Here is a 13165-nt window from a genome sequence, read left to right as displayed (position 1 = left end):
AACGCATCCCGCTCACATAGAGATAACGGAACCGTTTCCGCCTTAATATCCAAATTATCTATAATTCCCAAGAGTCGTTCCTTCTCCCTCTTATATTTACCACTTAGGTTTTTTGCCCAGCCACGTAAAAATCTTCGCAAATGCCGTATTTTATTTTGCCACGTGTGAATTGGTGTTTTTCCAATGGGGCCGGCCGCCCACTCATGAGCAATAAGCTCATAAAACCCCTCTTGTTCTAACCAAGCCAATTCAAAAGAGAACCGGGGTTTATTTCCTACATGCGCCTGCACTCCCGCATCAATAAAAAGCGGGGTGTGATCAGATCCAGAGCGAGTCAAAGCCCGGACCGTAACCAGAGGATATTTCTGTTCCATTCAACACTTGCAAGTACCCTATCCAATTTTTCATATGTAGGATTCTCTCTTCTACTCGCCCAAGTAAATTGTCGCCCGGATAGAGCAATTTCTCTTAAATTAAGATTCTCAATAATCGCATTAAAAATAAAAGGCCATCGGGGATTGTAGTTACTGTTACTTTTCTCTTCTGGTTTTCTCAAAATATTAAAATCCCCTGCTAAAAGCATAGGTATCGTTTCAGATTCACACGTCCGCACTAATTCAGCAAGAAATTCATATTTATTTTTTTCTTGTGCTGCACCATATACAGGCACAAGTAGCCATTGAAACCCATCTTTCTTAGAAGTGAGCGACAGTTTCACACAGTAGTCCCCACTATCTACTCCATTGACCACCAAAGTAGTCGTGTTAATCCCTACAAGGATCCCTCCCGATCTCCCATGTGGCGGCAAACAAAACCAAGCAAACTCCTTACCCGCTGCTAAGTCTCTTAAAAAATGTACCGCAAAATTCGATCGCCCTGTCTCTAGCAAAGCAATAAAATCAAGGTCATACTCCCTTATAGACTCTTTAACAAACAAATGTTTCCCTGGATCTTTAAACCCTTCACTATTCTACGTCAATCCTTTCAAATTTGTCATTGTAATTTTGATGGTTTGATTCTAATCCTATTACTCCGTCTAACATTTTTCTTATCATACGATTTCTTTTTGCGTTGTTTTCTTTCCCTAGTACCAACCTTAGGGATTAGCACATCCTCATCTGTCATTAAGTTTTCTTCTGCTTCCAAGTCATCACACAACTCGGATGCACGTGAAACCGCTAGACAGAGAGAAGCTTGTTCACTATTTTCCTCTAAATGTTCATTACCTTTTAACATAGTGAGAGATCTCTGTATCTCGACATCTTTTATTAACCTAGCTGACTTAATACAATCAGAATGAGAGCATTCTCAATAATTTGAATCTCCGAAAAGGACGTAATAGAAGTTGGTCTGGATGTAGACATACCTATCACTGGCATATCCGCGTGGCTCTTTGCGATCAACATCGCCCTCTCCATTTGCGTCATATCGGCATTCGGCTGAGCGCAGTCTTCCACTCGACCGCACATCCCTCCTCGCCTCCTCTTGAATTCCCCCAAAGGCCACAATTTGCTCTTTAGTGTATGTCCTAGGTGTCTCTTTCATCAAAATAACTGGAGCCGATGGGGTATCCGCATTTCCCTGTACATCATACTTTGTTTGTGTAAAAGAACCGTCACACTTATTTAAAGATAGCCCAACATACGGCGAAATTTTCACCTTGTCTTGCTTGATGGACGTATCCTTCCCCGGCGATGCCCCATACATGTGCATGTTTGTGTCAAATCCATGCACAGCGTGCTGCGTTGCAGCCAGGTCGTCGCCCACATGCACTGTGTCGCGCGGCACTGCCGCAATAGCTCGCTCAGTCGCCACTGTGCTGCGCGGCGAAACGATCGCATGCTTCGCAGACGAAGCAGCGACACCCTTCTGGCCCAGCTGAGCATGCTCCGGGGCGCGTGCGCCATGCACCCCAGGCGTGATCGACGTTCGCTGCGCCAGAACCTCGCCGACGCGCGGAGAAACAGGCGCATACGCCTTATTAAGCATCCCAGCCTGTGTGTACTGTTGACTAGTTATAGGTGTATGCAGCCCAGACTTGTCGACACCCTCCACCACAGAACTGAATACAGAGAGTAGATGTTTAGGACTAATACATGTTCTATATGAATCTAGAAATACATCATCATACCTTGGTGTATTTTTAGACTCAAGCACAGTTTTGCTCTTGATGTCCCCAGCATCAACATTGTCACCCTTGCAGCCAAGCGTGCAAACTGATTTTGTATTAATATCAGGCTGAGAGTTTGATGTTCCTGTATCACCATTCTTCTCCCCTGTGCTCTTAGCTCTTTTAGCACTAAAATCATTTTCATTACCCCCCGACTTATCATGGAGATTAGAATGTGAGTCATCATCACCTCCATCCCCCGGCGCCTCAGACATAGTGACACCAAGATTATTAGAGAGCTGAACTCCCTCCACCTCAAACCTCAAACGAAAAAATTCATGTTTGATTTTGAGATCCCATGAGTCAGGTATAAGGGCAGTATCAAGACATGTAATAAGCATGCGTAGAACATTATTTTGCCTAGTAAAAGCGATATCAATATCCAAAGTCTTACCAAAGACATCACCAAGTGCCCAAAGAGCTAAATAATCATCCAGAGCAACAGGAGGCAAGCCAAACACCCTTACCCAGACATCTTCAGGTACCCAAGCAGGTTTGACCTCCTTCTTCCAAAAGTCAAATAAGAGAACAATATTGGAGTCGGCGACATGAAATCTCCCAAAATGTTGTACTCTGACCAACTCAACTTTACTTGGGAAATTCACTCTGAACACATTATCTTCCATTTGCTCAACCTCCCACTGATAAAGAGGATCAGGGACAATCCACTGCAAATGGGTGATCAACTGATCAACAGATAGCTCACCACCAGATACTTCCACTCTTCCCAATCTAGTATTCTCTACTCTTGGTCTAACTGAAGCAGAAAGGGGCAACTCGCAAAAGGCTAAATCCGGGTGACCCAAACCATACATAGCAAGCCGAGGTCGAGGAGCACGAAGTAAAGGACAATCCTTAGAGGCATGGTCCGGTTTCTGGCAACATTCACATAACACCGCCACACAATCATTGAGGAAATGCCCTACCTTTCGACATCGAAAGCAACTAGGACCTCTCTTCTTAGTAGCTGCAACAAATTCCTCCTCTGTTAGACCCTCCAAATCTGTCCCATTAACACATCCCGCCACTGCCAACAACACCTCTTCAGCCCTTTTAGCCCCTGGTTGTTGCTGCCCTTGCCCAATAGCATTATTTTGTACCGGTACATACACCGGCGCAGCTCTAGCGAGACCAGGTTGGCGCACGACCGCTGTCCCTGAAGGTACCATAGTATCTTTGTACAACTGTTGAGTCGCCGGCTGTTGGGCCACCGGCTGCTGAACCACCGGCGGTGAAGGATCCGGGCGGCCAGCTAGCTGGCGAGCAAATGCCTCCGCTGCTTCCGCCACCATCTTCCGCTGTAACTCCGTCAAGCCCGCTGTTTGAGCAGCATACCTGCCCTGGCCATTGCCAACCCAGCCATTGTTGTTGTTCATCGGAGCAGAACGGCGAACATTATTACCATTGTATCCGATGTTGCGGCGACCATCGCCACGGTTATTGTATCCCTGATAGTTCCGCCCTCCACCCGAGTACTGTCGACCTTGCCCTGCGCGGAAGACACCATCCGCAAACACATTTGTACCTTGATCCCCACCATGACCGGAACCGGAGCCATCACCGGCGGTACCACTTGGGCCGCCCTCGTGATAGTTTCCGCCACGGCCACCACGTCCTCCTCCATCACCAGCAAAACCATCTTGCCACCCCGAGCCTCCACGTCCCCCATGCTGGCCACGGCCACGGTTTGGATACCCGCCCCGATTCGCCATGGACAGCAGAGAGGAGGAAGCGAGCGGTGTGACTACAGGCGCTGGCGGCTTACGATCAGGGAACCCTAAGCGATACGAAAACCCACGAGCAAATTGGGGGATTCGCAGCTTAACTCGATCCTCAATGACCGGATCATGGCCCATACGACCGTGCTGATCCAAGTCAAAAATCAACGGCACCGACAATCTCGAGCCCACATGGCCCAATTTCTGAAAATTTGAAAAAACCCGATCTGCAGGCTGTTGTACATTCTGTATGTGCGATCTGGCCGGCCGATGAGATCGCCGGTGCCGCCAGACCGATCGCTTCCTCCTCCTCCGTTGTACCTCAATCCATTCATCCGCGTCGAACGAATCAAGAAGAAACGTCGACGGTGTCAACACCGGTGTGACGAAACTGCATCTCCTTTAGTTGACAAATCTTTTCTAATTGATTCTTCCTTAAAATCCATTTGGATTTGCCAATGGCCATGCATCGTACACGCACAAGCACATACACTGTCTTGGTTAGATCATATGCCTATTCTTTTCTTTCCTTGTCCATCGCACAATCTCTCTCCTCCTATCATTTTTTTTTCTTTCTTTACATAGCTGCATGCATCGAGACATGCTAGCTCTCACACTGTCTTCATTCCTTTTCTCTTCTAGGCTGCACAAGCATATCATGCTTTCTTCCGATGACCTTTTCATTGCTATTCTCTAGCCTACTTCTACATGCAACACCCATCGTAATCTCTTTCCAGTCGTTATCTTTCTCTAATTTCCGATCCCAGTTGAGGCTAGCAGCCCAAAGCTTTACTTCTACGTAGCAGTAGTGTGGCATAGCACCAAAGCCCAGCCGAGGAAATCCACTTAGGCCCAGCCGTTTGACCCCGCTGCTTCTGTTCGACTCGCACACGAGACACGGTCTGGCAACATCACGAACGCAGCCCTGCCCTCCTGCTTGACTCGACTTGATCGATTCGCACGCACGCACGAGACAGTCCCAGCTCCAGACGAGCGAGACACACGCAAGGAACCCGAATTCTAGTCCAGCCAGCCAAACGTCGCGCTTCCGTTCTTCTTCCTGCACGTACGTGAATGCCAGCGGAAACGCCAAAGGAAACGCCTCACTTTAAATTGCTGCCATCACTGCCGGCTCTCTTCCGCCTATAAAACGCCAGGGTCGACGTCCCTGCATCTCCTTTCTAAATTCGCGCTGCCAGTGGAGACTCACACATCAATCCAATCTTGCAAGAGGTCTGGCTGGACGCCGTTCGCGTTCCCGACGACTCAGACTACCAAGAGCGGAGCTGTTGCGCCACCAAGATCTCGAGGAGGAGGAGAAGCTGTTCCTGGACCAGGAGCTCGAGCGTTCGACCACACCGGATGTACTGCTCGACTCTTCAAACACGGTTCATCTAGTTCATCGGAAGTTTCTGTCATACTCGGTGAGCTCCACGTTAAATCCTTCCACACACACACTATCCTTGTATATGCCTACCTCCTAGACATGGCCTCTGGCAGTAGGTCTGTAGTTTGTCGTGCGGCCGGTGAACCGAATGCCACCGGATGGCATCAGCCTTTTAGCCTAGGTTGCACATATCAAATCAACTCAAGCCTAACACCGAAAACGTGCCAAATGATCTTAGAAAGCTACCAGTAGTGTTGGTTTTCATAGTGGATGGGTAGAATCCGAAATTGTATGAATGTATGCATGTAATTTTTGATGGTTCATTTGTTTTTTGTTGTTTACCTAGCAGTCTGTAACTTGCTAGCTCATTAGCTAATTGGTAGAATTTTCAGAGCATGCATGGTTGATACATATAGTTATGTAAATTGTTTTTATATTATTTTTGGATTATTTTCATGACTGCACCTTGTTAAAAATTTTTATGTGATTTGATATTAGTTTTGTTTCGTAATTTTTGTAACTGTTAGATCTGTTAGCTCTTTCCAATTAGATCTTAATTCTTTTTGCTGTGGTTAAAATTATTGTTTATTTATACTAGCTACTGATTATTTTCATAGAAGTTTATTCTATAATTTTAATGGTGATCCCATAGCATGATAGGTTATTTTATTACCTTTCTTTATATTTGTTAATATGATTACTTTCATGCTGGTGCTATCGATGAGTTACTTCCATCTAGTTTTACTTGTTGTGATCTATGCATGCTTATGCTACTAGTGTTCTATGTTATAATCCATGGTTAGTATTTGATGCAATATTGGTATTGTTATGCCTGTGACATGAATTGTGCTTATTAGTTTCTTATATTATGGGAGCATATACTATTTAATTACTTGTTTAGTATCTTAGATTTGCATATACAACGATGCCATTGTTTGATTGTTCTTGTTTGATTAGTATCTCATGCATACATCTATCTATTGTATTCATGCTATAAGTAGCTAGGTGGTGATAGGAAATGTGTGTGTTTTTTATCTAGTCTTATCCTTTATGTTTAGCTACCAAGGTATCTTGTGTACCATCTATCATATAATATGCTTGATTCTATTTATTTTGGTAACTTAATGTTGTAGTAGTGTGCATGTTTATGCTTGATCTATATTATAGTTATATATGTTGTCCATGTGATACTCCATTGATTAATCATGTGTGTACATACATAGATGGTAGATTATTTTCCTGTAAGTATTCCATGCTATATATTGAGTTTCCTTCATGTATGCTAACATATATTTACTTATCAAATATATAATAACATGTCTTGCTCTTGTTTAATTATAAATAGATGTATTCGTTGTCTCGTACATGTATGTTAGCTTGTGACATGTTTGTTAGATTTCGTGGTAGACCATACAATGCTCTAGCTAGTTCGTGTGTCATGGTAGTACTCATTTATAATTTGCGTTACCCCTTTGTATTGTGGTGAACATATATGGATCACTAACGTGATACAATTCATAGTATTAGCATCAGCTTGCATATCATGTTGTTTTATGATGTATGTTTATCTGAGCTTTGGTCTTGCTTATATATTTGTGATAGCATGTTAGATAATATTTGCTACTCTTTATATTACTAGTATGATAGGCATTCTTTGATTATAGCAAACTTGTATGGTATGGTTTATTTGTATGTATTATTTACAAGTTTGCTAGTTGTCTAGTTATGCTATATTATGGCGTACGGGTTACTATTTAACACGGTTGTGACCAACTTTATCATAACCCTTAGATCATGTGTACGTGGTTAGCTAGTTATAACGAGCCCTCCGCTGATATCTTATCATAGGTATTTATCCCGATAACCAATCCTAGCATCATACACATGCGAGTTGATTCTTATTCGAGTTACGACAACTCACTTTCTCAATTCCATCCAAGTTATCCCATCCGATTTTACACCTACCCACCCTTTCGCTCTTATTTGTATTTCATTCGCCTTTGGTGATTATTGTTTTGGTATTTATTTGGTTGCTATTTGCTACCGTTACGACGAGTAGGGAGTGGCGAGGTTGGACGTGGACATAATCAGGTTATTGAGAAAGACGAAGGACTCATCAACGAAGGCATGCCCTCTCATCATATTTATCCCAGTTTTACAAATTGCATGCTATTTTATGTTTTAAAAATATATATGCCATTTTATTCCAGTAGCTAGCGTGTCGATTGACACACCAACCTTGATTCGCTTGTCGCCTTTTACTTGATACCCTGAGTAGAGATTATATAATAATCTTGATAGAGTAGAGATGCTTAGCACGCTAAATAATCATTAGGATACTTCCTATTGCCTCTTTGGAGGAATTGATCGACCTTCGGGTCAAACATACCCTTTTAAAAGTTGTTGAGCTCGTTGAGCTAGGCTGCTTAGCCGTTGTGCTTCATGTACTCTCTCTCTTCTACTCTGGGTGAAATTTACCATCTAAACATGGCGCGAGCGACAGCTGAATCAAATGTTGAAGGAGCGATTGGCTGCCCTTCACAAGTTGGAGGGAGCAATCCGTCGTTCGTGCTGCTTAAGGGTCCTAAAAAGTCTTGGATTTGAAGATTGTGACAACCGTACAACCACATGCTATATGGGCACTGGCCTGGTTAAGTAAGTTAGCCAGCCTTAGGTGTTGATGTCGCCGTACCGCAGATGAGGTGGCTGCCTACGGGAGAACCTTCGGCACAGATGGGGGGACCGGTTTGGGGACGTACTCTCAATACCGTGCGCTAGACCCGATGGGCATGTCACATCTTTGGGGGATCTAGCTAAAAGACCTTGTCACGATCCCTCTGCCGGTACACCAATTGGTGTGTACTAAATCAGCGACGGCTGGTGGGCAACAAGACGGGGCTGTGTCGTGTGGGCAAAGTGTACAACCTCTGCAGAGTTAAAACTATTCGAATAGCCGTGTCCACGGTCATGGACGACACATGAATCTTTCTTGACATACATGAACCTGTTTTGCTATTTCCCTCTTTGCCTCTCTCTCTCTCCCTTCCTCCTTTCCCTGGAATCCGAATCCTATGAGATAAGTGAGTTGTCAAGGACAATCACATTGATGAGAAATATTACACTCATTATAAAACATGTTTTCGTCTAAAACTGCTTTTATCAAATATATTGCAAATAAAATTGGCTTTTATGCAAAAGAACCTACAGCCTTCCTTTGAAGCCTCATGTAGATATATTAGGTCTTGCATCGAGGGGGTGTGTTGAGTACTCTATGTACTCATGGCAATACTTTTGTTGATATTCAGAGTTCTACAAAGACAAGGAAGACTACGACAACTACGACGACATTGAAGAGTGAGGCCTCGTGGACTACATCAACTGCCTGTGGCTGAGATGGAGTCACTTCGCGTTTTATTTATCCGTTGTGCTTTCTGATTGTAATGAATGTCACACTATGTGGCTATTCAAACTTTGTAATAATTATTTTTGTACATCTGTAATGATATACATTTCGCTGTGTCGTCAACACTGATCTTGGGATTGACGAGTAACACAGGAGGGTCGGAAAGTTAAGTTCCGGTTCTCACATAGACTCAACGTTCACATACAACGGGTGTAAGCCATGTTGCACACGCGGAATACTTGGGTTTGCTTGACGAGCCTAGCATATACAGACATGGCCTCGGGACAACGGAAATCGAAAGGTTGAACACGAGTCATATGGATGATATGATCAACATGTTGATGTTCACCATTGAAGCTACATCATCTCACGTGATGATCGGTTTTGATGTAGTGGATTTGGATCGTGTACCACTTAACAACTATGAGGGATGTTGTATTAAGTGGGAGTTCATTAGTAATTAGATTAAAACATGAACTAATTATCATAAACATAGTCTGAGTAGTATTTTGAATTAATTTTGTTGTATTGGCATCCGTTTTTTCTACCATGCGCTAGTCTTGTAATTGAGATAGAAATACTGTTAAGTCTGACAAGAAACTTTACGGACTGGTACCGTATTGTTAAAGAATCAAGAAACGATTAAGTCCTATTGCAAACTTTTAGTAAACCTCACATTGTTGATTCAAAGAGCTATGGTTTCAATTAGTACCTAAAATCATTTTGTCTCCGTGAAACTTGAAGTTCAAATCTATTTGAAAAGTAAGGAGCTGGAAATTTAGTTTTCAGAAATAAGCGAGGTATGAGATATATGTGATATCTAAGACCTTGTTGCAAGATGATAGAATATAATTTGGTGAGACTACATAAACTCATAAGTTTTATGGGAATGTACGAAGGTTGAAGACGCCAGGCGTCCTAATCCTCTAACTATTGGGGCACTAACGATATTCGCATATCCATGAAGTTATCGTCCTTAGTATGCATCGTTGCTAAGACTCGTCGTTTCGTAGCATCACGTGATAATCGGGTGTTGTAGATTCTACGTGTGCATACAACGGGTGCAAGCCAGTTTTGCACATACGAATACTGAGGTTAAACTTTACGAGCCTAGCATGTACAGACATGGTCTCGGAAAGTCGTCATGATATAATGGATAAAATTATGAGTAAAATTGTTCATCATATTAAAAGGTTACTAATAGTGAAATCTGAAACACTTGTCATATGATGATCAACTTCAAAATAAGAACCTCAAGGTTATTGGTATTTTGACCAACAAACTTAGAAGTTATTGAAGGTGAAGTGTTTTCTGAGAATGAGGAAAGCTAAAAGAGAAACTACAAAAGATATTTTGGCAGAAAGAAAGAAAAGACTAGAAAGTCTAGCTCAGGTGTATATAAATGATATACATGTTATGGATATATTCCTCGTTTGGTCGTACAATGAAATTCTTGGGTATTTGTACCATATTGGTTGGTATGAAGTTTCATACAAAACAACACAATACAAGAATACAATGGCCTAAGTGACTGACAAGGAATATGATAGGAATACACGTCTGGAACAAAAATAAAGTGTTATTATGTTCGTCGTTGGTATTCTATCTAGCCCTTAGAATTTATAATAAAGAACTTAATAATTGTTATTTTGCTCTGGTCAAATGAAAACAATGAGTTGTTCAAATTATGACATTACTCCATGTATGATGGATAATTTATTATAAATCTTAATGGTGAAACACACATACATAACACTGACGCTAAAATGCCATAAGGCAAATGATTTGAATTCCACTTATTTGTGGAACCGCCATTTAGGTCATGTTAGAGAGGAACGCATGAAGGAACTTCATGCAAATGGATTTTTGGAGTCATTTGATTTTTGAATCGTTTGGCACTTGCAAATCTTTTCTAAAGAGAATGACTAAAATACCGTTCATAGGCCAAGAGTTGAAACGGGCAACTAACTTAGTGGAAACATACATGATGATATATGTGGTTCACTGGGCATAGTTGTGTGCGGGAGATTCTTCTACTTCATGAAAACTTCCAACAATGAATTGAGTATATATATGTGGATATATTCGATAAGGAAGAAGTTTGAAACATTTGAATGGATTCAATTAAATTTCAGCATGAAGTGGAAATTATCATAATAGAAAAGTCAAATATCTATGATTGGATCATAGTGGAAATATTTGAATTACTAGTTTTAGCGAACATCTAAGAGAGTTATGAAATTGTTCTACAACTCACATTTCTTGGAGTATCATATTGATGATGAAGTATCCGAGAGATGTATCCAAACCTTGTTGGGTCAATGATGAGATAAAATATCAATGCCATTATATTTTTGTGGATTATGCTTTAGATACTACCGCTTTTACACTAAATAGAGCATCATCATGATCCGTTGAAATGACACCATACAAGTTATGGCATGGGTATAAACCCTAATAGTCTTTTCTTTAAAATTTTGGTCTAAGAGTTTACAACCAAAATCGGATGATTGTCTTTGTTGGTTATCCCAAAGAATTGATAGGGAATTCTTTCCACTATGAAGTAAAAGACAAAAGTGTTTGTTAATGTTACTTAGAAATTGTTTTCTAGCAAAGTATTTGAGTGGGAGGACAATAGAACTTGATAAGGTTTATGAACCTGAGCATAATGATCAGAGTAGCGCAGCATCGGAAATTGGTTCCGGAAGCGGCCACGACGATCATGGCTCCCATGTCTACAAAATATTATAGTCATGGAGATCGAAGTACTTATTGAACCTTGTAGGTATGGTTTACTTTGTGATCAAATAAATGATTTGTGCACAAAGGATTGTTTTTTGAACAATGATAAACCAACTACATACAAAGAAGTTATGATGGGCCCTGACTCCGTTAAAATGGCTATACGCCATGAAATCCAAGATAGATGAATACTTTTTGAAAGTACACGGATCTATAAAATTGATGGACTTGGATGGAATATCCTTGAATAAGCTCGACTTGTCGAAAAGTTGTTTACAACAAAGTTCAAAGAGTTGACTACGATAAGATTAGATCTTCCGTAGCAATGCTTATAGTCTATGTGGATTATTCTAGTAATCGCTACATATTTCTTTCATGAGATATGATAGTAGGATGGCAAAATACATTACTTAACAGAAGTGTGTATTAAAGGTGTATAGAAGATACAACCAATTGTTTTGCTAGTCCGTGGAATACTAGATAGGTAAACGAACTTCAATTGGATGAAGTGAGTATCGCAGAGTTGGAATCTTCACCGGCTGAAATAGTCAAAGAGTTTTTGATTTCATCAGAGACGATGAAGAGGCTTGCATTTGCAAGAAATTAAGTGGGAGCGCTGAGACATATTTATAATACTTTATGTAGATACATATAGTTGGTTATAAATATGTAATTATATACTTGATTATAAAAAGGTTTCATTGAGAATTAACTTCAATGAAAGGATATGGACTGAAACATATTTAGTGTCAAGATCTATGAAGATATATTGAGACACATAATAAGTTTAAGTCAAAGTACATAGAATGGATATTGAAGTAGTTCAATATAGAAATATTAAGAAAATGTTCTTGTCATGTGAAGGTTTAACAAGACTTGAGTGTATCTGACACTCAATAAGTAAAAACACATGAGTGATTATAGATCACGAATAATATGTACACAATCAGATGTCCTGTGTTCTAAAAAGTTAGAAGCATATACCAGAATGATACATGTGATGATCAATGGACAAACAGTAAGAATATCCCTGTGTACTTTAGAAGAACCAAGGATATATATATAGTTTTGTATGGGGTAATGACAAACAAATCGATGTAAGGTGTTGCACCGATATTTGTTTGGTCACATATAAAATTAATTTCAAATCTCAATTAGGCTAAGTGTTGATTAAAAGGTAGCACAATGCTAGATTTAGAGGAGTTCTAAAATATTGTGACGGATTCTACAAAAGAAGGCAGAATATGTCATTGTTTTGACAATGATTGAGGATGTTAAGTCAAGAAGTTCTTTGTGAACTTGGTGTAGTTCCGATAGTGTCAGAACTTTGAAGCTATATTGTGTATGACAATATTAGTGACATATTTTAGACCGCGGAATTAAGGTTCCACCAGAAGACCAAACATATTTAATGCCGACTCATTTGGAAAATGAGTGATGCGTGAAGACGCTAATGAATTGCAAAATACATACGTTTCTGAGTGTGTCAGAATCGTTGACTAAAACCTTTCCCGTGAGCAAAACATGATAAAGCACCAGAAGGCCAAGGTGTTATACCTTTGCAAATGTAAACTAGATTATTGACTTTAGTGCAAGTGGGAGACTGTTGGAGATATGCCCAAGAGGCAATAATAAAATGGTTATTATAATATATCTTTGTGTTTATGGTAATGTTTACATACCATGCTATAATTGTATTAACTGAAACATTGATACATGTGTGTTATGTGAACAACAAGGAGTCC

Source organism: Lolium perenne, chromosome 5 (assembly GCF_019359855.2).
Source record: "Lolium perenne isolate Kyuss_39 chromosome 5, Kyuss_2.0, whole genome shotgun sequence".
Classification (NCBI taxonomy): Eukaryota; Viridiplantae; Streptophyta; class Magnoliopsida; order Poales; family Poaceae; genus Lolium; species Lolium perenne.
Note: the sequence above shows the minus strand (reverse complement) of the source record.